The sequence below is a fragment of the Marmota flaviventris genome, chromosome X, assembly GCF_047511675.1.
Source record: "Marmota flaviventris isolate mMarFla1 chromosome X, mMarFla1.hap1, whole genome shotgun sequence".
In the NCBI taxonomy this organism is placed as follows: domain Eukaryota; kingdom Metazoa; phylum Chordata; class Mammalia; order Rodentia; family Sciuridae; genus Marmota; species Marmota flaviventris.
Window position 1 is genome coordinate 4,184,252 of NC_092518.1, and position 23,355 is coordinate 4,207,606.

A 23,355-nucleotide genomic window follows, 5' to 3' on the forward strand; every position below is an offset into this window, starting at 1 on the left:
GGACTCCCCCCCAATGTCATCGATCCCATCACTTCTGTCCCTTCCGTTGCCCTCTTCTGCCCCAGGGCCACACCTTGTGTTTCTATCCACAAGGACACATACGAGCAGAGAGGGAAAAGGCTGAACTTAGGCACTCTTCATGCACCTAACAGGAAATCCTCAAAACTCCCCCAAATGAACGCTTCTCTCACCACCAAGAAAGTCCCCAGGAGCCTACTGTTCTCCGAGTTGTGGTTTTGCAAGGCAAAGAAGATGAGTTCCCAACGTCCACGCCCCAGCGCCAGGCGGCGACTCTAGTTCATCTTGTCCCTCTGCGCCAAGCAGAGCAGAAAGGCCGACCGAGGTCACCCACGTCCCCATCGGTGCTGCAGAGGACCACAGCACGCCTTCTCCCAATCTTCCTGTGGCCAGTTATCCAGCTGTGTGCCAGCAAAACCCCTCTGCAAAACCCAAGCAGGCACAGAGCACACACACACACACACAACACACATACACAACACACACACACAACATGCACAGATAACACAAAAAAACACACACAACACATAACTTACACACAACATGCACACACAACACATGCACACACAACATGCAACATGCACACACAAAACACACAGATAACATATACACAAAACACACATAACACACACAGCATACAATATGCAACTCTCAAAACACACAAATGCACACACATAACACACACAACATACACACACAAAACACAAACAACACACAACACGCACATACATAAAACACACAACATGCACATACACAAAACACACACATAACTCACACACACAGCACACCCAACATACACACATAACATGCACACAGAAAACACACACATAACACATACACAGAACACACATAACATACACACACAATACACATATGCAAAACACACATAACACATACACAAAACACACACACATAACTCACACACATAGCACACCCAACATTCACACACAACATGCACAATCAAAACGCACACATAACACATACACAAAACACACATAACTCACACATATAACATACACACACAACACACATATGCAAAACACACACATACACAAAACACACACATAACTCACACACTTAAGACACACACAAGCACATTTAATTTTCGGAACCAGTTAACGTCTAACCCTATGAGGAAAGGAGAAGCACTTTGTCAGGGCAGTTTTACAGACCACAGTGTCTGGTTCCTTCCTTTCACAAAGCTTTGGAATTGCTAGAAATAAAAATCATCCATTTCTGGCCATAAGTCCCTTCAATGCTGAATGATTTTTTTCTTTTTTCTTTTTCTTTTTTTGTTTGTTTTTGATACAGAGGATGGAACCAGGGGTGCTGCACCACTGAGCCACACCCTCAGTCCTTTTTTTTTTTTAATAGGGTCTCACTAAGTTGCTGAGGCTGGCCTCCAACTTTCAATCCTCCTGCCTCAGCCTCCCGAGTGGTGGGAACACAGGCATGCAACAGTGCACCCAGATTTCAATCCTGAATCTTTCAAGAGATAAAGGGAAGCATGGAAAATACAGCTAGCTTCACTAAGAGCTTTATTAAGTTTTTAGCCAAAGGTTTTAGGGCACAGTTGGGTTCATTTGAACCCCCCGTTTCAGTAGTTATACCACAGAACAATAGTAACAAAAACAGCATGGTATTGGCACCAAAATAGACTGGTAGACCAAGGGTACAGAAGAGAGGACACAGAGACTAACCCACATAAACATGGTTATCTCAGATTAGACAAAGGCACCAAAAACACACATTGGAGAAAAGATGGCCTATTCAACAAATGGTGCTGGGGAAACTGGAAATCCATATGGAACAAAATGAAATTAAATCTCTCTCTCTCTCATTCTGCACAAAGCTCAACTCAAAGTGGATCAACTACTTACTCACTAGACCAGAGACCCTGCGCCTAATAGAAGAAAAAGTAGGCCCAAGTCTTCACCACAACAGCCTAGGATCTGACTTCCTTAACAGGACTCCTAAAGTGCAAGAAGCAAAATCAATAATCAATCAATGGGATGGATTCAAACTAAAAAGCCTCTTCTCAGCGAAGGAAACAATCAATAACAGGAAGAGAGGGCCTACAGAATGGGAGAAAATCTTTACCACATACCCCTCAGAGCATTAATCTCCAGGATATATAAAGAGCTCAAAAACCTTACCACCAAATAATAACAATAATAATAACCCAACCAGTAAAGGGGCAAAGGAACTGAACAGACACTTTCAGAAGAAGAAATACAATTGATCAACAAACATATGAAAAAGTGTTCAACATCTCTAGCAATTAGAGAAATGCAAATCAAAACTACTCCAAGATTTCATCTTGCTCCAGTCAGAATGGCAATTATCAAGAATACAAGCAATAATAAGTGTTGTCAAGGATGTGGGGAAAAGGCACACTCACACATTGCTGGTGGGACTGAAAATTGGTGCAACCACTCTGGAAAGCAGTATGGAGACTCCTCAGGAAACTTGGAAGGGAACCACTGTTGACCCAGCCATCCCACTCCACGGTTTTTATACCCAAAGGTCTTAAAATCAGCACACTACAGTGACACAGCCACATCAATGTTTATAGCAGCCCAATTCACAATATCTAAACTATGGAACCAACCTAGATACCCTTCAACAGATGAATGGATAAAGAAAATCTGGCACATATACACAATGGAATATGACTCAGCCTTAAAGAAGAATGAAATCACGGCATTTGCAGGTAAATGGGTGAAGTTGGAGAATATCATGCTAAGCAAAATAAGCCAATCCCAAAAAACAAAGGCTGAATGTTCTATCTGATAAGCAGATGCTGATCCATAGTGGGGGATGGGAAGAATGAAGGAACTTTGGGTTGTGCACAGGGGATTAAGGGGAAGGGTGGGATGATGGGGGTGGGAAGGATGGTAGGATGAGACAGACATTATTACCCTATATACATGTATGGTTACACTACTGTACATGGTGTGACTCTGCACCATGCACAGCCAGAGGAATGAGAAGTTGTGCTCCATTTGTGTTCAATGTGTACCATGTGTCAAAATGCATTCTACTGTCATGAGTAACTAATTAGAACAAATTTTAAAATTTTTTAAAAAGTTTTAAAAATGGACAGATCCGCCAGTTAGTAAACCCCAAAATAAATACAGCTTATTCACAGTAAATTCAAAAAGCATGATATATCCATGAATCCCAAACTATAAGGCTTACAGGATCAGGGTCTGTGAGGGAGGAAGCAGAGGGGAGTGTCAGGAATTCTGGAAGATTTAGAAACAGAAGATCCCCAACATCACCAATTAGTCTGCACTGGACTTAGAGAGAGCTGAGACTCAGAGGGGCCTAGTTCAACTCTACAGCACTGTGGTTCCCCCCACATCTGTATCAATTTTTGTGATTTCAGTTGTCCATAGACAACTACAGTTTGAAAAATGTTAAATGGAAAAGTCCAAGAATAAACATGTCTTACATTTTCAATTAGGCACCATTCTGAGCAGTGTGAATGCTCCCATTCCATCCTGACTATGATGAGAACCAGAGTATCCACTCTGTGTATGCTACCCACCTGTGAGTGACTCCACAGTCATCTCAGTTGTCAGACTGTCAGGGTATCACCATGCTTTATTCGAGTAACCCTTAATTTACTTAAAAATGGTCCCCAAGCACAAGAGTAGTGATGTTGGCAATTTGGATATGCCAAAGAGAAGCCACAAAGGTGTTTCTTTCAACTAAAAAGGTAAAAATTCTCAGCTTAATAAGGAAAGAAAAAAAAACCTCATGGGAGGTTGCCAAGATGTACAGTAAGAACACATCCTTTAGCTGTGAAAATGTGAAGAAGGAAAAAGAACTGTGTGCTAGTTTTGCTGTTGGCCTCAAACTGTGTAAGTTATGTCCACGGTGCCTGGTCAGTGCTTAGCCACCTAGCTAAGTCGCTCTCACCACGAGGGCAGTGTGTCATCTTTATTATTATTTATATCCTACTATGCCCAATTTCTAAATTAAGTTGTATCGTGGACACAAACGTATATGTATAGGGCTCAGTACCACCTGTGGCTTCAGTCATCCCGGGAGGTCTGGGGTATATTCCATATTGACAAGGTGGAATAATGAGGGCAGGACACCCTGTAAGTCTTAACGGGTCTGGGGCACTCCTGGAACTGACCCCCCAAGGTTCCCTTCAGCACCCAGCCCTCTGCCTGCAAGTGGAATCCAAGTGGAATTCAAATTAAGCTTCACAGGCACAAGAGAGAAAAGAAAAGTTCAGCAAAGTTGTTTTGTTAATCTGTGCAAAAACAGCTAGGGCGGGTAGCTCTGTGAAGCTAGCATGGTGTTCAGAAATAGAACCGCTTCTGAGAGAGCGAGGAAACGGATTTCATGTGAAAAGGAACAATAAGAAAGGATCATCGTGAAATATGATTCAAATTTATTTTGAGAAAAAAAAAAAAGAATAAAGAGTAGAGCAACCTCCCATAGGCAAAAAAGAATACATCCTTGTAGATCACTTGAAGACTGTAATTTTCTATTTCAAAGAGAACGAAAATATACTCATAAAAAATGACACATAACATGAAGGTACAGCGTGACTCAGAAACTGAAAAACTCAGAAATCCTCTGACAAGACTCATTGAAAGAAGGAAAAATGATTTCAGAAATAAAGTAGAAAATCATAGGAGATGATAAATTAAAAATAACTTAAGAGAAATAAAAGGTGAAAAGGGAAGAAAATTTTCAATTTAAAAGAAGTTAAATATAGAAAAAGGTATAAGAGAAACTGACAAGTATTTAAATGAGCAAAGAAGACCCAACCTGAAACTGCTAGAAACACCCCCAGACAAACCAACAAACGCTAAAAATCCCAATTCGAGAAAACTTTTGAGTTACAGATTTGAAATGACATACCAAAAGAAAAAGTAACACCCCTGAGAACATTGAACCAGGAAACCCACATGAAGATGTTATCTAGTAAAATTTCTGAAAGTTAAAGGAAAAGAATTCTAATCATTTACACATTCAAAAGAGGATGTGATGTATGACATAAATAAAACTATACTGTTATCACAATTGAATGAGAAGCTTTATTCCAGTAAAAATAAATAGAATGAAATGCTTAATAAACTTAAGAACAAAAATACTCCCATGATATTTATATTCAGCAAAACTGACCTTCAAGTACAAAAGGCACAAATTTAAATATGTAAAAACTCAGGAAATGTTGTTCCCCACACCTCTTCCTGAGGAGTCCATGTAGTCCCCTCCTTATTGCTGGGAGATACATTCCAAGACCCACAGTGGATGCCTAAAATTAAGAATACTACCAAATCCTATATACATTACTCAGTAATGAAGACAGCTATTAAGTAACAACCGGGTGGGTAGCACATACTGTGTGGATACACTAAACAAAGGGGTGATTCACATTGCAGGTGGCGTGGAGCAGGACGGCACAAGATTTCATCATGCTACTCAGAATGACTCATAATTAAGGATTGTTGATTTCTGAGATTTCTTCATTTAATATTTTTAGACATGGTTATGGGTAACTGAAATCTTGGAAAGCAAAACCATGGATAAGGAAAGACTATTGTACCAGACAATGAGTCCAGAAAGCAAGGATGGCTGGAGAGACATGAATGTAAGGATAATGTTGAGCTTTAAATATAGAATGACTTGGACATAAAACCAACTGACAGTTAAAAGGGCGAAAGCATAATGCACAACGGCTTCATACCCAGATCATGTAAATCCATCCCAGCCATGAAAAATTCCCTCGAAGAATCTTGTTTGTAAGTCTTCAATGACTTCTCTGTGTCAAAAGGACTCAAGAACCCATATAAGAAGCCCTCACAAATGGAGAAAACCAAACCCCAGTAATAAGAACCGTAATGGAGTAAACCTTAAGTATTCAAAACCAAGAGTTCATGACTAAACTTTCTTAAAAATCGGTCACTTTTTGAGGAGTCCAGGAAAATCAATCCAATTCCTTAAAAGGTGGTAAATAAAGTGAAAGAATCATGTTTCTACCCCGCCTTTTCTATATGAAGTATACCAATGGCCATCCAAAGAGCAGGAGAGAAGAAGTGACTCTTCCTAATGCCATTTTGACTGATAAGTGAAAGAAAAATGACAGAATCATAATACCACCATTTTTGCAAGCCCCGATGAATGAATAGATCCAGGTTTTGTAAGTTAACCACTGCTAACATCACAAGATGAGTGACACTCAGGAATAGCCCTAGACACCAGCTATTATCTTGCTGCCACACAGATTGGACCTGGGTCTAGTGGAGCCTCCATGTCCCGCGAAAGGAAATAGAGAAGAAAAGATTGATCTGCCCCCAGGGGTCAGCAATCCCCAGTGTCCAGACTTTGGGAAGCTCAACCAGTCCGGCAACCCTGGTTATTCAACAGGGAAATGGTAAGAAACAACAGCAACTAAACAGGATGGGAAAAGAAATTATTGAAAAGCCACCGACTATGAAGGTAGACACAATCTACTGTGTTGGTTCCATGCAACTGATGATTTCACTCCAGCATGAAAGTTGGTCTAGTCGGTGCATGTTGGAGTAAAGTGGAATAGGAATGAGATGGGACACATTTTTAGTGGCTTCTAAAATACCTGCCCACGTTCCATTTTGTGACCGGGTTAACGCTTACAGAGGAGTTTGCCAGACAATCCTGTGCAATTCTTGCGTGGTTTTGTGCACCTCGGTCCCATGCTACAATGAAAAGATTGGTAGAAAAGGCTATAAAAATAACAATTCCTGAAATTGTCAAAGAATCGGGGCGATCATACGGAGGGAGGAATCCAACAGGATACCTGAAGGTCTGCGGTAAAGCAGAGGATAAAGGACTAACTTCAAAAGCCAGGTCAGGGACTCTGGTGCTTTTACTGAGCTTGTCTGGTTGAGGAGTTTAGAGACCCCCTCCTCCTCCGCCAAGTCCCAAGCCAGCGATGCTGGACCAACAGGGACATCTGAGACTCAAGATGAGCATTCTATGACCTTGTTCTAGAACATCTTCCCTTTCCCCTTCTCGATTCAGATGACAAGCCTCGTGCATGACCTCGGGTTCTCTTGTCCTTATCTGTCCCTCAGGATGTTAGCCATTTGGTGACCTGGAAGCCACTACAGTGACCAATTTTGGAGGGCTCCGCTCCCAGAAAGCAGATCTTCAGGGTAAAGGATTTTGGAAGTGGGTGGCCCAAATAGTCTAACAGCAACAGGGACCTGGTGGGTGGTCCTAAGTGAGACGGTGACCACTGCTGGTGCGTGGTGATGTCAGTTCTGAACGCTTTGCCTATGGGTAAGGGAGAGGGGACAAAGGTCGAAGGTGAGGCTTGGAGAGGGGCCAGCGGCCGATACGAGGATAAAGTGGGGGAGGAATTCTCTTGGCCCTGGACGCCTTCCAAGAAATACATAGGCTGGAGCCATTGACCACAGGTTTATGAGACTCCTCTCCAGCAACTGCGGGGAAGATGGTGGTGGCAGAACTGCAAAAAAACCAATGTGCAGCCTGAGTTCTAAGAAAGTCAGGGCCCTGCTGGGCAAAGAGTGGGCACCAGAGGCAGAGGAGAGGTGCTGACCTGGACCAGCCTGAGACTTGTAAACCCCTGAATTGCAACCTGGGCTCCCAGGGCAGCATCTCTACCCTGGTACCAGGACAGACCAACGGCACCTTTACTAGGGACCTCCAAAGGGCTGCACCTGAAGTAGATGTTTCACCAGAGGACATTCTTCTTGATGTCAGCAGAATCTCTGCAGAGATCTCTACCAAAATCTCTACAGAGTCCCCAAAAACTATCCCCCCCGTCCCTCGACTTGGTCATCTGTGTTTCATGGAGAGTCCAAACAGGACGATCCAGGGTCCCCCACAAGATCACCAGGCCCTCTGCTCGCCACACCTCTTCTCCTGCCCTTAAGAGAATTTCCATTCAACATTGTCCCGTTTCTTGGGAGAGCTCTTTCTCCACAACCCCCCAAACTTTCTCAGATTTTCTGTGTAGAAAAAAGTGTTTCATTTTGCCCTTGAATCTAAGGCTCCTGGAAATCAAAGCCATGAAGAATTCCTCCCGTTATTTTCTGCTTCCTCCACAGAGGCCACAAGTTCTCAAGGACTTTACTGCTTCAGCCCCGGAAATGGTAGCCGATGGAATAATCAGGAGGGAGATAAATGCAACTCCAAAATCATGAGCACATGGTGTAAAAACAAGTGGAAAATCTGGGCTTGGGAGTGCGTGCCTGTAATCCCAGCAACTCAGGAGGCTGAGGCAGGAGGATCGCAACTTGGAATCCAGCCTCAGCAATTAGCAAGACCCGAAGCTACTTAGTGAAACCCTGTCTCAACATAAAAAATAAAAAAGGGCTGTGGATGTGGCTCAGTGGTTAGGTACTCGTGGCTCGATCCTCAGTACCAAAACCAAACAAACAAAAAGTGGGGAAATAATGCAGGCTCAAACGTGACCCAGAGTGACATGACTTCCTGTGACCTAGAGTCTCTGTGACAACATGCAACCCTCAGCACCGGCTAGATTGTAAATCACTATTTGTAGTCTACTTTAAAATAGAGTGAAAGTTACATTGAGAGAGACACAGAAACCAACTCACACAACTTAGCACAAACTTAATTCTTTCCCAATCGCTTCTGAGAGGCTCTTTCAAATACCACAGACCTGAATTTCTGTGGCTCATGGAAGACCACGGGTACGAGCTCGTTTTAGGTGAAACTCTTGATCAAAGTGTCATTATAAATGTTCCAGATTCTCTTATTTCTTCTGTCATTTTTCTGGAATAAGCTCACGCGTGGGCTTAACTCCATGATTTCTAATGGCTATCCAAAAGAAAACGAAGCTGCACGTCTTAGGAAACGATATCTACAATCCAGTGGACAGCCTCTGTGTCCTCAAGGATGATTCCAAATTTCATTTCCAAAATTCTAAAAACTGACTCTTCTTTTTTACTCCAGCTTCATTCAGAATAGTTTGCCCAGGTTATCTCTGCCCATGCCTCAGCCAAGTATGAATCTAGGTTATCGTCGCCAAAGAACCGCCCAAGAAACACGTTCTGCGGAAACACAAGTGACACATCATTTTTAATAATTTTCAAGGGACAATGAGTTTTCCCATTCCTGGCCCATGGGCAGAGATTGTCCTGTGTCCACCCTCCCCTGGCTGAGACCCAAGGCTACCCCTGCCTTCTTGGGTGCCTCTGACACATCTTCAAGGTGACTTTGTTTCTAAGGTCAAGAGATACATCGCTAGCAGGAATAGACCTCGGCACGGACAGCCTGTGATAAGCAAGACCGTCGGAAAGTACAACAGACGGCAGAACGTGCCATCGAACAGCTTCATGACACGTCTCGGTGTCCTAACGACTTCTCACTGATGTCCTGGGGTGGAGAGTTTGAACACCGTCCATCTGTGCCTGTTCCTCTGTAGCTAACCCTTCGACCCATTGCTTTCTGTTCTCCTGTGTTACCCAGATGCTGCATCTTTGCCAACATCTGTTTGGATTATTGATAGAGAGCCTGGATATTTGGAAAGCTCCCATCTTTGAAAGACTTCTCAGGCTGCGGTTTTGCAAACGGCGGAGCCCCAGCCCTTCAATATTTATGCTCCTTCTATCGACACGGAGTGAATGAGAATCTGGGTTACCTGCATCACCCAACCATCGGCTTCACGGCATCCTTTAAAATGAGTAGGTGGGAAAAAATTTATGAGCATTTTCTCTTAACTCTCATTGCTAGGGAAACTACCTTTTTATTTTTGTGTGTGTGTGAATAATCCTAGGATCTCAAAAGGACCAGGGCACAACCTTCCTTGTCCTCTTTCTTCAAAGGAAATAAATGTCCTCCCTAGAGAGCCTCCTCCTCAGATGCACCGGACACTTGTTCTCCGAGGACGTTGCAAGATGCCAAGTGAGTTGAAAAGCACAGGACCGAACGTCTGTAAACAGAGGAGCCCGCAAAGTTGGCTTCCCAAGACAAAGTGACTCTGTTCCCCGCGCTGTTTAAGTGCCATTTTGTTACCCGCGCACCGCAGATCTGGAGGCATGAAAAGATGCATCCTGCCCCGTCCAGCTACAAGTCGTTTTGCTGAAAGACCCTCTAGAGGGATAGGAGAAGTATAAAACGTCATCGTGTTGGGTCCCACGGGAGCTCTGTGCCTGAAAACATGCGAGAGAACCCAGCAACAGAGTGGGAAGTTGCTCAGGGTTTTCACAGCCTCAGGGATCTTGGACACACGCTTGCCCCAAGGAGGCAGCTCCCCCTGCCGTACCCCGGGAGGACACACTGAGGAGCACTGTCCCGGTCAGCATCTGCGCCCCGTGGCTGTGCTGGTTCTAGAGCAGCGTAAATCGCCAGCACCACGTTTGGTACTGGGAAAGCTATTGCATCCAGAGTGGAAAAGGACCATGAGCCATCACGGGATTTGCAGCCTGCTTTTGCAGAAAATCAGATTCCACTTCCCGATCTACACGCCGTCTGCATAACTCGTTGACCAAATAGCCTTATTCTCTGGAGCCCCCCACAGCTGCTGCCAGGGGAGGTGGTGTGGTCCACATCTCGCTTCAAATTCTCTCCTACGTAATCGCCAAAGCAGAGAAACTTTGCACACAGTTAAGCAAGGGTGCGGTGGCGCCTGCCCGTGATCCCAGCGGCTTGGGAGGCTGAGACAGGAGGATCGCAAGTTCAAAGCCAGCCTCAGCAATGGCGAGATGCTAAGCAACTCAGTGAGACCCTGTCTCTAAATGAAATATAAAAGAGGGCTGGGGATGTGGCTCAATGTTCAAGTACCCCTGAGTTCAATCCCTGGTGTATTCCCCCCAAAAAATGAAAGATTTGACAACCCCAGTTGGGTGATCTATATGTCTCACAATGTCTTTGTGTGTCAGCAGCTAACTCTTTGATTATTAGGTACACAGATTAGATATATGTCACTTCTCATTCCGTTCTCCAATCCTTCCTCCCAGACCCTATCAGCCAAGATCCTATTTAATCTGCATACGCTCCATAGCTCCTAATTTAGTGAATCCTCAAAGCGGACTTAGGGAAGAAGCAAATCGTAAGGAGAAAGGTAGGAGACATTATTTCAGAAGTTATGCTGCCGTTGTCTATGCAGTTTGAAAGGAATATGTAAAAAATACGGAGACATGCAGCACAATATTGAGCTGAAATGCAGAATACAGAATTATATATTCAGTGTAATCACGTCCTTAGAATGTGAATGACAAAGGAAAGGGCTGGGAAGAGAGTCACTAAAACGGCAGCAGTCGATGTCTTTGGAGTGGAGACAAGGAGTTTTTCTCTCTTGCTTAGGGCCTCACTAAGTTGCTGAGGCTGGCCTCCAACTTGTCATCCTCCTGCCTCAGCCTCCCAAGCCACTGGGATTATAGGTGTGGCTTTTTCAGGGCTTTTGATCATAACCATAGAAGTATTGTTTTGGGGTGGAAAATACGCTTTAAAATACACAGACAGGGCTATTCTGCAACTTGCTGGCAAAGACAGAGGTCAACCTGTTGAACAGCTATGTTTTTTCACTCTGGGTTGGCATGCTCCACATTGAAAGCAAAACTGACTTTAAAGGAAATGCTATCAGCTTTGCCCCTCCTCAGAGACGGCGGCTTGGAGATTGTCCCGTTTGCCTTCACGATGTTCAGGTGGGTTCCTTCCACCCACTGTTTCTTCAGCCTTCTTACCACGAGTGGGTGCTGCACTCTATCTAAAGTCTCTCTGCTCTATTGAGATGACTAAGTGATCTCTGTCCTGAAGCCTGTGTGACGAGGCACATTGGCTGATCTGTGTATATTAAGCCATCCTTGCATTCCTGGGATAAAACCAACCGGGTCGCGGTGTGCAATCTTCTTAATATGCTGCCGGATGAGGAAGCACAGCTGGGTGTCTCCTGGGTCTGCTGCTTAGGAGATGGGCGTGGCGAGGCTGTTGTCCTAGGGCATACGAGCGAGCAGCACTCTAGGAAAGCATCCTGGCAGCCGGGAAACGCTCTGGGGAGGGGGGAAATATTTCCACGTGGGAACAGAGGTGAGCAGTAAGACCACCAGGGAATTGTTCTTCAAACTCAGTCCTCTGTGCGGACCTCACAAGCCTTAAAAAACAAAAAGCAATTTACCTGCAGCCCTTCCTGGCTCAAGTGAGCGGTATGTGTTACATTCCTGGGCAAAGCACCCATGGTCTGCAGTAGAAATGCAGGCCCAAAATGTTGATCAAAAAAACCTAAAGGGGCCGGGGGCACTTTTGTGACCCTGATGCAGACAAGACCCCAGAACTCAGGGAGACAAAATTCATCCAAACATAAAGTCTGGAAGAACAGGTTCCAATTAGAACTGGTCAGCATGGGCCAAGGTGACCTAGAGTGGTCACGGCAGTGGGGACCCTGATGTCAGTCAAAAGTCGAGAGGTGGACCTGGGCAGGACTCTGTGGAAACTTCAAAGGGTCATCCAGGAGAAGGGTACAGGTTTTAGACTCACCCACTGGCTACCCTTTCCTCATCTGCAAAAATGAATGGAAGGATCCGAACTTTACAAGGTCACGGTGAGTCCTGAAGCAATGACACAAGCTCCGATGTCGTGACCTTCTATTGCACAGGGCTCTGTGGTAGTGGCCAAGGGGGACGAGGTGGTAAGTGACCAACAGAAGGCAGTATTCCCCGTCCTAGGAGAGAAATCTCTCCCTCCATCCTCAAAGACCAAAGGCAGAGTCATGGCTGGTAAGTGCCTCAGGTGGCATCAGTTCCCAGGAAGACAATTTGGTACGGCCGTGAAGCCACCTGGTTCACCCCTGACCGTGAACCCAAGAGAAGTCTAGCTCACGCGTGCTTGAGGCAGGTCTGAGATACGTTCCAAGGGAAGAGAGCAGGTCCCGACAGGAAGGAAGCAAGCAGCCAGGGTGAGCTGCTATAACGATACAAAGAGGGGGACAGCCCACGTGGGGGACCAAGACACCCAGACTTCAGCCTCGTGCTTACTTCTGGGGAGACAGAAGAGATGAAGTGGTCGGTGCAGGCGAGAGCAAGGCTGATGATCCTATCCTGATTCTCGAGCTCCGCTGTGTCAACCTCCTTTAATGACCATATGTGGACCGAGGGTGACACTGGTCCCTTCACTGGCACTCAATGTGATTCTTATCCTGTTAAAGACAGACAGAACATGGCTGTAAAGAACGTCCGTAGACGGGGAGGGGAGCAAAGGGAAAGGAATCAAAGCAGCTCGAGTGGGTGAACACTGGGGACCAGGTCCGTCCCCGTGTATCTGGGCCACTGTAGAAGAATTCGTAAACTGAGATGCTTGCAGACATGTATTGCTCACAGCTCTGGAGGCCAAAGTCCAGGGTGCAGGCATGCTCTGCAGAGGGTGGCTTCCTGGCTCAGAGGTGGCGCCTTCCCCTGGGTCCTCACGTGGTGGAAGGGCAGGGATCAAGGCTAAGGCACAGAGAAGGAGTGATGGGAGTTTGACAAGTAAATCAAGAAGCATAAAGCTCCTAGGCACCGGGCTGAGGGTGTGCATCCCACCACCCTGGAAATGTGCCATTGGTTCCACGGAAAGTTTTGCTCTTCTTTGAAGTTCCCTTGCTCTGATTAACCCCTATAATCTATATATAACGTATGTATATCTGAATAATTATATATATATATTTTTTTTTTGTAGGTATTGGAGCTTGAACCCAGGTCCTTGGACATGCTAAGCAAGCACTTCACATATATTTTTAAAGACATTTCTGTTCATATTTTACTTTCTTCTTTTGAAAAAGGAAAAAAAAAAAAAAGAGCTTGATTCTAAAAACTGCTTTGTCACCACCTGAAAAAAAATAGAGTTTTGTATCAAAACAGTAATGTATGTGTGTGTAACTTGTACTTACTGAGCAGATACTATGTTCCCTGCAAAAGTTACTGATACCAAGAGGAAATCATTCTTGTCAGACTCAGACAAAAACCAGAAACTTGTGAAAGAGAACAACTCGCTTCAGACAAGCGCTGTCTCACGGACTTTCTAAAATCGCACAAGAAATTCCACCCCCTTCTGCGTATGTCCCCTGTACTTGGAATGCCTCTCACCTATGTGCCTAGAGAGGTCATTCTGCTGAAAAGATGTGCCTGCTCAGCACCAACCAGCACCTGCACCAATGAGCTGAGGCCGAGTCCTGCCTGGGGTCTCCAAGCCTCAAGAACTTGGCCTCCAAGCAGCCTCCTGGCCTCCCTTCTTGCTATTGCAAACTTCCTCTTGCTTCAACCCCTTGGATATGCATCTGGCTGAGGGATCCAATACCCAAACCCGTTTTCTTATCTGCCGCTCAGCAACTGGGATGAGGAGGAGGTGAGCCGGTAGGTCCCCACTGCACCTAACTCCATCCATATCCTGGAGGATGCAAGCCGTCTCCAGAACCGCCCCGACTCCTTGGTTTCTTCCCTCTCTTAACCTGGAATTGCCAGGGAAGGACGCGGTGAGTGCAATTCCCACCTCACCTCCCTGCGCTGGTCACCTGTCTGTTCCCCTCACCGTTTGTGAACACACACGCCTGGGCTTTGACTAATCTTGGACTCAGTAGAAAGCACCATCCAAACCCATGCCTGCTCAGTGAAGGCAGGCCCTGACTGCTCTGTGGGCCCAGGGAAGGGGCTCCCTCCTTTCAGCCAGCGGGGTGAGAATCCCCATGATGGGGTGCACTTGCTTAGGCTCCCACGGCTTGATCGATAAGTCACTCTCCTGAAAGCGAGCATGTCAGGGCGCTAGGGTGGTGCTAAGGGCTTGCAAGCATCCCGTGCCAGGGCCACACCAGCATCCACAGCATCGTCATCCCCAGGCAGGCCTGGACAAGGACCCAGGCTCCCCCAGATGACCACAGAGAAATGTGGGGGGTCGTAAAACAAGTGCAGGGAGGACCCAACTGGAAAAGAGCTGGTTGATCCTGGGTCGGTCGGGGTTCCTTTGCACTAAAGCCTGGGGTGGGGCAGGACCAGCTGTGTCCACACCCTGAATTCTCCTGGAAATGTTAATTGCAGAGGTCAGTATTAGGCACGGCCGGTGCTTCCTTGGGGAAAAGAGAAGAGGCCTCATCCAATGACCAGGCTGTTAACCCTCTTTATGTTTGGATTCTGGGAGCAGAGCAAAGATCTCCAAGGGCATTCTGTCCTCGTGGGTTGCAAAAGGCCTAGAGGAGCGTCCCAGAGGGGACAGGGCATTTCATACGCCTCCACCAGCTCCTGAGTGTTTCCACCTCAGCAAGGGGCTCCTGGGAGGCCTGATCCATTCCCCATTCCCTTCTCAGGGAGAAGAGAGACCTTCTCAAAATTGTTTAGTTTCCTAGAAAAGAAAAATAACCATTCTCCCCCCAAATTGACATTACAAATTGCATTTCAGACCCAATGGGAATGCCTGTTTATTTTTTCTCCAAATTACATCATCTGCTTCCCAGAAATATATTAAATCCAGTTTTCAACTCGGCTTTTAAAAAAATCTCTTCTAAATAAGCTAGCAATGTATTGTGCATAAATACACACTTTTACAATATATTTGTTCCACTCCTTATTAATAAAGATGTGTATTTAATATATACTTATATTATACATATATATTTTTAATAACCATAATATAACTATTTACTCATCACTTTCATACATGTACAATAGATATAAAAATACATATTTATACTTCGAGTAATATAATAATTATAATTACATAAAATATAAGTACATGTGTATATATATTATAGATGTATGTGTAATATGTGTATGTGTAACATACTTATGTATTATATTGCATATGATTATAATGATATATTATTATAATTGCATAATTGTACATAATAAAGGTATGATATTTTGGTATTACATATATATGCAATTTGCATGCTACATATATGTCACTCTGTTATAAACAGATATGCAGCAAATATGTTACTTCGTTATGTAGACATAGCCAGATAACATGTAAATGCAATTGTATGCAACATTGTACATGACTATACATATCATGCATTTTACTTTTAGATTATGTTTTTCTTTTATAGATCGTTTTATTTGTGTCGATGTGTTGAGTGCATGTATTGATTCTATACATATCACATGTCTGAAATGATTGACAACAATGAGATTTTGCATGTACACTCAGAAAATTACTTCCTGAGCAGAAACAAACTTGATTTAATTGGATTTGTTTGTTCTAAAAGAAACACATGGTGTGTTCCAGCCAGTGTAAAAGCAGTTAACAAAAAGTACCCAAGAAAGCTCAGGTTTGCTGGGCTTCAGAGTGCTTTACCAAACCTGCTCACAGCATGTTACTTAAACCCATGTAATCGCACTTGGGGGTTCCAAGCGTCCATGAGGCACACCTCGGGCAAGCTCCAACCAGAGCCAGGAGAACAGAATCCCCCCAGAGGGTGCACCATCAGATAACGCTGTGGAATGGAGAAATCAATCCCACGGCCGGGCTGGGTCCATTTCATGGGCGATTCAGCACTGTCTGGAATCAGTCAGTCATGCTAATGCTCTTGACAAGTTAGGTTTCCACTAGACTTGAAGAATTATCGTGAATTCAGAATTAACGGGGCAGAAATTGAAAAGCTCTTGCAGTGCTATCTGGGAGTCCCTGCTTTGTCTTATTTTCCCCTGTGGTTAGGACTAGTTGCTGGACCTACCGGGGGCACCCAGCAACCCACAGATACTTGTTGATGCCAATATTTTGAGGAAAGGGGGGTGCTGGGGATTGAACCCACAGGTGCTTTGCCACTGAGCCACATGCCCAGCCGTTTTTCATTTTTATTTTAAATCAGAGTCTCACTAAGTTACTTGGGGTCTTGCTAAGTTGCTGAGGCTGGTCTCAGCCTCCCGAGCGGCTCAGATTACAGGTATCTGCCACTGTGCCTGGCGCGCTGCCAGTACTGATCACCCAGACCAGCCAGCGGACCTGTGCGGGGGCCCCCCTCCCTCTTGGCCACTCTGTCTGAAGTCGTAGCACCCACCCACCCACACATGCGCCATCTTCCTCACCCCCTTTTCCTTTCTGTGGCCTCTCTCTGCTGACAAACGGTAATTCACCTCTTCATCGTACAGATTTTCCTGACCTCCTCCATAAAGGCAAGAGTTTTAAGCCTTTTGTTCACTAGGAAATCACAAGTCCCGAGACCAGTGTGTGGCAAGGAGTGGGAGACAAGTGTTTGCTGCTGACATGATGGAACCAGAATGTGGGGGGTGGATTCAGCTGCAAAGACAGGAGCGTAAGAGAGAAAGGGAGGGAGACGGCTCCGGGCGCCCAAGTCACCTGCTTTTGGGGTGCGGCTGCCTTTAGTTTCCTTCTCGCTTTGTGGTCTATTCCTTCCTCCTATTCGTAAGAATTCTCTTCCTGAATGTTTCATTATGATTCGTTTTGTTCTAAATGGAGGAGAATATATGCAGTCTTGGGGATGGGGGGGCGTATAAATCACACCTTTTGTAAAATCACGATCAAGTAATAAAAGATGAATATCGTATGTCTCTGTCTTTTTTAAAAATGATCATTTTTCCTGGTCCCCTCCTGCGGTAGCCTGAGGACCGTGAGGCATTCCCAAGAGCCTCCTGGTTCAGAGAGAAGAAAGGACACGGATTGCTTGGCCGACTCACCCACGGTCTCTGTTTTGTGGGGAACAGCTCGTCTGCCCTCTCCGCTCGGAAATCTTTGCCGGCCAGCCCGTGAGAGGCAGCTCTGAGCTCTGTCCCCTGAAGAGACCTGGCAGGTATCTTTGGAGCTCATCAGCTCAGCCGAGAAGAAATCATCACAGAGGGGCTTCTTCCGTTCAGAGCACAAGCGGCCACCTGTCTGCAAGAAACCACCTCTTGGAAAGCCAAGAGGAGCTGTCCAATTTGGGATCAATGGAGTCTTTGAAAAGACACACCATACATTGCAAAAAGATGCGCTGTCTTTGTAGAATGACTATCTGCCTGGAATGCAAAGGGATCTTTCTTCGTAGAAATGTCTATTTGACCAGCCCGGTAATGGCTTTTATTTCTCATCCAAGAATTTCGAAAAACCACTGTGCATGCAGAACAGAAACAATGAGAGTCATCATTTAAAGTACTCAGGGAAATCCTGAGATTCCCAAGAGAAAATAGAATGATAGGAGAGTTCTGCCCCAGTGTCTGTTTGATTGCACCAGACACAAAATACCTCTTTCGTCTGATTTCACACTTCATCTTATGCCCCAAGAGAAATTTGTGAGGGGAGGGGAAAAAAGCTCTTATGATACACACCTGCTGCTTCTTATTTCAATTTCCCATAATATTTGCAGCGTTTGCTCTGTTGGCAACACAAAAACAGTGAGAAGTAAAATAAATATCGGATATCGCTAGCAGCGAGTATACACACAATGAGAAGCCACTTTCTAAATTATTTTATCTGCTTCACCCTCGGTATCATGCATCACAGACAGATTTTTTTCATGAGTGAATAAAATGTGTGGATTGTGCAGACCCAGTCTGAGGAGATTTTGGAAATGCGGCTGCTAGTGAAAGCAGGCAAATTTAACCCATGAGTGTTCCCTCCCAAGTGTTTCTCAAAGGGCGGCCACCTTGTTCCAAGGTGGCAAAGACGTGATTGCAAGAGTCTGTCTTGATTCCTTCAACTACCCTCCACAAAACCAGCACAGACATAGATGGCAGGTAGTTCTGAGTCTGAATGCAAGATCTGGGGTCCACTTCGTATTTGTCTATGTATCCGTACCACATTCCCAGAGGAGCTCACTGGTGACACAACGAGAAGTAAAGAAAACACCCATAAGATCAAAGAGTAGGAATGAAACTAAAGTTAGAGGTATCTGTTAGCTAGTGCTGTGTAACAAATTGCCCCAGAGCTTGGCAATAGAAAGCAACACATCCTCTCTATCTTACAGAGAGACAGTCCAGGCTGTGACCTCACCTGAAGGCTTGACTCAGGAATGATCTGCTTCTGAGATCAAGTTCTTTTTAGCAGAACACCATTCCCTGTAGCCAGTGAGACTGAGTCTCAAAGCCAGGAATAGTGACAGAGAGTGCTAGAAAGATGAACAGCCAGGACTTCATGTGTCAATCACCAAGTGACACCCCACCACTTATGACTTAGGGCTGGCAGGAAGATCTTCCTGAGGCCCCTTGGTTACAGAAGCAACAGCATTTTCCCAAACTGTGTCACTACAGAAACTACAACATTCTCTCTTTGCACGTGAGCTTTACCCAAGTAGTAGCTTTGATAAATTGCTAATGGTCTCTCTGAAGCAGGAAGGAGCTCAGAGAATCTAGAACCCATGAGCTCGTGTAGCAAACCTGCTTGAAGATGAATCCCAAGTTCACAAATCTGAAACCTCAAGAACAGAGAGACTCTGGCCAAACAGAGACTAGAGGCGGAGAACGCATTTCAACAGGATTAGCATTCGGCAACTGGAAGAAGCCTGATGTCACTGTTATATAAACCATCGCAGCGTGAAAATAATATGATAATGAAGATCATCACGCGGGAAGAGGAGAAGAGGTGTAAAATGACTGCTGTCCTCGCGATTCATAGCGGGGAGTCAATCAGTGCTATCTAAAATTGAAGACTGTAATTGAAAGGCATGTGACGTCTCCCACTTGCTAAGATCATTCATCCTCTCATTCCTTAACCTGAGAGCAATTGTTTAGGAAACTGATACCTCTTGTAGGGAAAAAAAATATATAACATCTACTTGAAGTTTAGTAATTCTATTTCAAATCAGTTTCATGTCTTCATGAGAAGCTAAGTAAAATTAAGTATGACACTTTATTGGATGGAGAATGCATTACCAAAATAAAAACATTTTCCTGAGCCTGTCTACCTTGACTTCCAGCCTTTCCTTCTGGCTATGGAGTTTGAGAGGTGTTTGCTATGACGGTCATTTGGCATGGTCTTTATTCTTCATTGGTGGGGATTCTGGGTTGCTTCTTATTTCATAACCTGTGTTTCTGTTTTGCCTGATCTTCATAACAAGGGTCTATCATTTTAATGCAAGGAATAGATAGGCACGGTGGTGCATGTCTGTCATCCCAGTGGCTCTGGAGGCTGAGGCAGGAGGATCGTAAGTTCAAAGCCAGCCTCAGCCACTTAGCGAGGCCCTAAGCAACTCAGTGAACCTCTGTCTCTAAATAAAACGCAAAAATAGAGCTGGGAGTGTGAATCAGTGGTCGGGTGCCCCTAGGTTTAACCCCTGGTACCACAAAAAAAAAAAAAATACAAGGTATAAAGTCGTCTTGTCTACTGAAGCTTGGTCACATGACAGTTTCTATTTTTGTCCCAAGTACTGCTCAAAGAGGTCCAGCTAGAAAGAGAGGTAGGCTTTGATCTGACTTATTCATGCTGTTCATCTCCAAAAACCTGATTCAGAGCTAAGTGCCTGGCCAACCTGCTTCCTGTTGAATTTAAACACAGCCAGATGCCTATAATCCCAGGGGTTTGGGAGGCTGAGGTGAAAGGATCTCAAGTTCAAAGCCAGCCTCAGCAATGTAGAGAGGCTGTAAGCAACTGAACAAGACCCTGTCTCAAAATTAAAAATAAAAAGGGCTGGAGATGTGGCTCCGTGGTTAAGCATCCCTGGGTTCAAACCTCAGTACCAAAAAATAATAATATTAAAATAAAATAATAAACAGCCAAAGATTATCAATACAAAGTGCACAGAGACGAGTGCTCGGGGTAGGGCGAGGGTATGAGTCTTATTTTTTCCTCCCCTCTCCACCCATTAATTGAAAGCCTACCATATTCATATATCAGCTATTGAAATTGCATCCCAGAAAAGCTGGATCCTGCCATTATGGACAAATCCCCCACGTTCCCACCTGTTAATCTTCTGCACGATGCTCCTGTCATCTCTGAAACTTAGATAAAACAGGCAGATTCCTCCAGTGCACTTTTTGTTAATTTTCACACAAAGTAAAGATAAATGTACGTTCAAAAACTTCTGCAAGTTGCCCGGCCCTTGGGTCAGTAGAATTCAATTCCAATTTCTATCCACCGCATCAAAAGCACACCTTTCTCAGTGCTCCAAGAGAGGCTCTTGCCCCCAAGCTGCTGAGTGACAGCCTCTGTGTGTCCCTAGCTACCCTGGAGCCAGCTGGAAATGGGGATTTCTGCCGAAATCCAGGTTGCCTACGAATGCCTCCTGAACCCCAAATTCAGTTCTAAAAGTTCCAACAAGGCAATTCACGCTCAGCCTCACCTTCAACTTGAACTTTCCATGGGAAGATACCAATTCGAGTATTTCAGAGAAGAAGGGGAAAAGAGGATTTTGTTTAATGTGAACTCAAGATGTGTCTCTAAGGCACGATAAGGAAACAGAATGGTTTCATGCATGCGTGTGTGTGTGTGTGTGCGTGTGTGTGTGTGTGTGTGTGTGTGTGTGTGTGTGAAAGAGACAGACAGAGAGAGACTTCTGTCTGCCCCTGGGCACACTGAGACGTATTTATCTTCCTGCCTCATTGCCATTTTCTCCTGCGATTAACTTCTTTAAGCCTTTTGGGTCCAAGCTTTTGGACTTTCTTCTTCCCCCAGTGGAAACCTCGTCTCCATCTGAAAAGGCTCCTAATGCCCGTTGGTGTATTTCTGGGAGCATGCTGTCCCTCAGCCCATCTTCTGCACAAGAGTGACGACATATGTTTAGGTGCCCAGTTGTTTGTGCCCTGGGAAAGAAAACATTTGCAGAATTAGGACAGAGTTCCCAAGAGCATGCGGATTTCGACAGAGATAAAAGGCGAACGGGCAGACAGCAGCCCGTCGGCAGAGGAAGCATTTCTGAATCAAGGAGGCCTTTTGTAGTCCTTGGGAAGGAAAAAAAAAAAAAAGCTACCAGGCAGCACCTTCCCCCTGGGGCTGGACTGACAGGTCCATCAGCCCAGTTTCCAAACAATCTGGCTGATCCTTTGATTCGCAGCAGTAACTCTCAAACTGGGCGCACCTACCTGGCAGGATGTGAACGCGTGTCACGCGGGATAAAGGGAGCTACGGTCAAATACTTTTGGCAGATGCAATCAAAATTAGGTGGGGGTCTCCACTGAAGTCTCTCTCGGGTGTTGAATATGCCAAAGCACCTTTAGGAGCTTTAAGAGGAAGACGTATTGTTGCTTCTCTAAGTGAACCTCGCTTGGCGCTAAGTTCTGAGACACACGGATCTTTGGCGGTGGTTGTGACACGTAGATTCCCGGTGGACAGGATTATCATCTTGGGGACCATGGCAGCCATGGAGTTACAGGGCCTGAGTGTCCCTTCCAGAAGGCTTGCTGTAGATGGATGTGTGGATGTTACACCTTGATTCTTCTTGGACGCTCCTGCCAAGCCCCAGCCTCCAGGCTGCTCCCAGTCAATGAGAGAGCGTGGCAGCCATGCAGGAGTCCCCTGTGCCCACGTCAAGATGTGACTTATCCCACCTGCTCTCTGCATCAGGATTTCTCAGCTCTGGTGACGTATTAGAACCAGGTGAGGGGTAAATGTCAGATTCCCAGCCTATTCGAGCTAGAATATCTGGGGGCAAGACTCAGGCTTCAACATTCTTTGGAGCTCCCCCCAGTTTAGCGAAGGCAAACACTGGCTTCTCTAGAGAAGCGCTTCTCAAGTTGGAGTGCACCCCCCTCAGAGCCATCAGAGAGCTCTGAGGGCTGAGCCCACCCCTGGGCGGCTAAGTCCTGAAGTCTTGAGAGTTTGCATTTCTAAAATGTCCCCAGGAGGTGCTCATCGCTGCTGTCCCACAGAAGCCACGCTGGGAACCACTCAAGTCGATAAAATTCTCTTACAGAATTTTCCTGGATCTCTCTACCCTTGCAGAATACCAGCATGGCGCCACTGATGTGGTGCCCAGGTCCTCTGTTCTAACTCTCGTGGTTCAGAAGAGGCCACCAAGACCCCAGGGAGCAAAAAGTCACACCCTGCCACACACAGAAAAGCCATCTGGGTTGCCAGCCAAGACCCATCAAATCGCTGCCCGTACGGCTTGTCCAATGTTCCCAAGTTCCGCTGGACTCAGTCCTGGAGAATGCAGGCCACGGGAGACAGGAAGACACCCAGTGTCACAAAAGTCTGCATTTAGCCTGGGGCTAAATAACACACCAAGAGCACATCCCCAATCCTGGGAGGGAGATTGTTAGGGCTGCTGAGATTCCAATGTCACTTAAGATGCCACTCAGTCCTCAGACTGTCATCCTGACACATCAGCTGAGAAAGTCAGAGCGTCCCCACCGATTTTTAACTCCTAGATTCTTTGGTGACGCCAAAAAAATTTTCCAATGTCTGATCTGAAGATGTTCTGGAAACCAAAAGCGCCCGCCGCCGTCTTCTTGAGCAAAAAATAATCACAGCCTGTTGTGTCTGACACCAAAACAAGTCTTCAACGTGGAA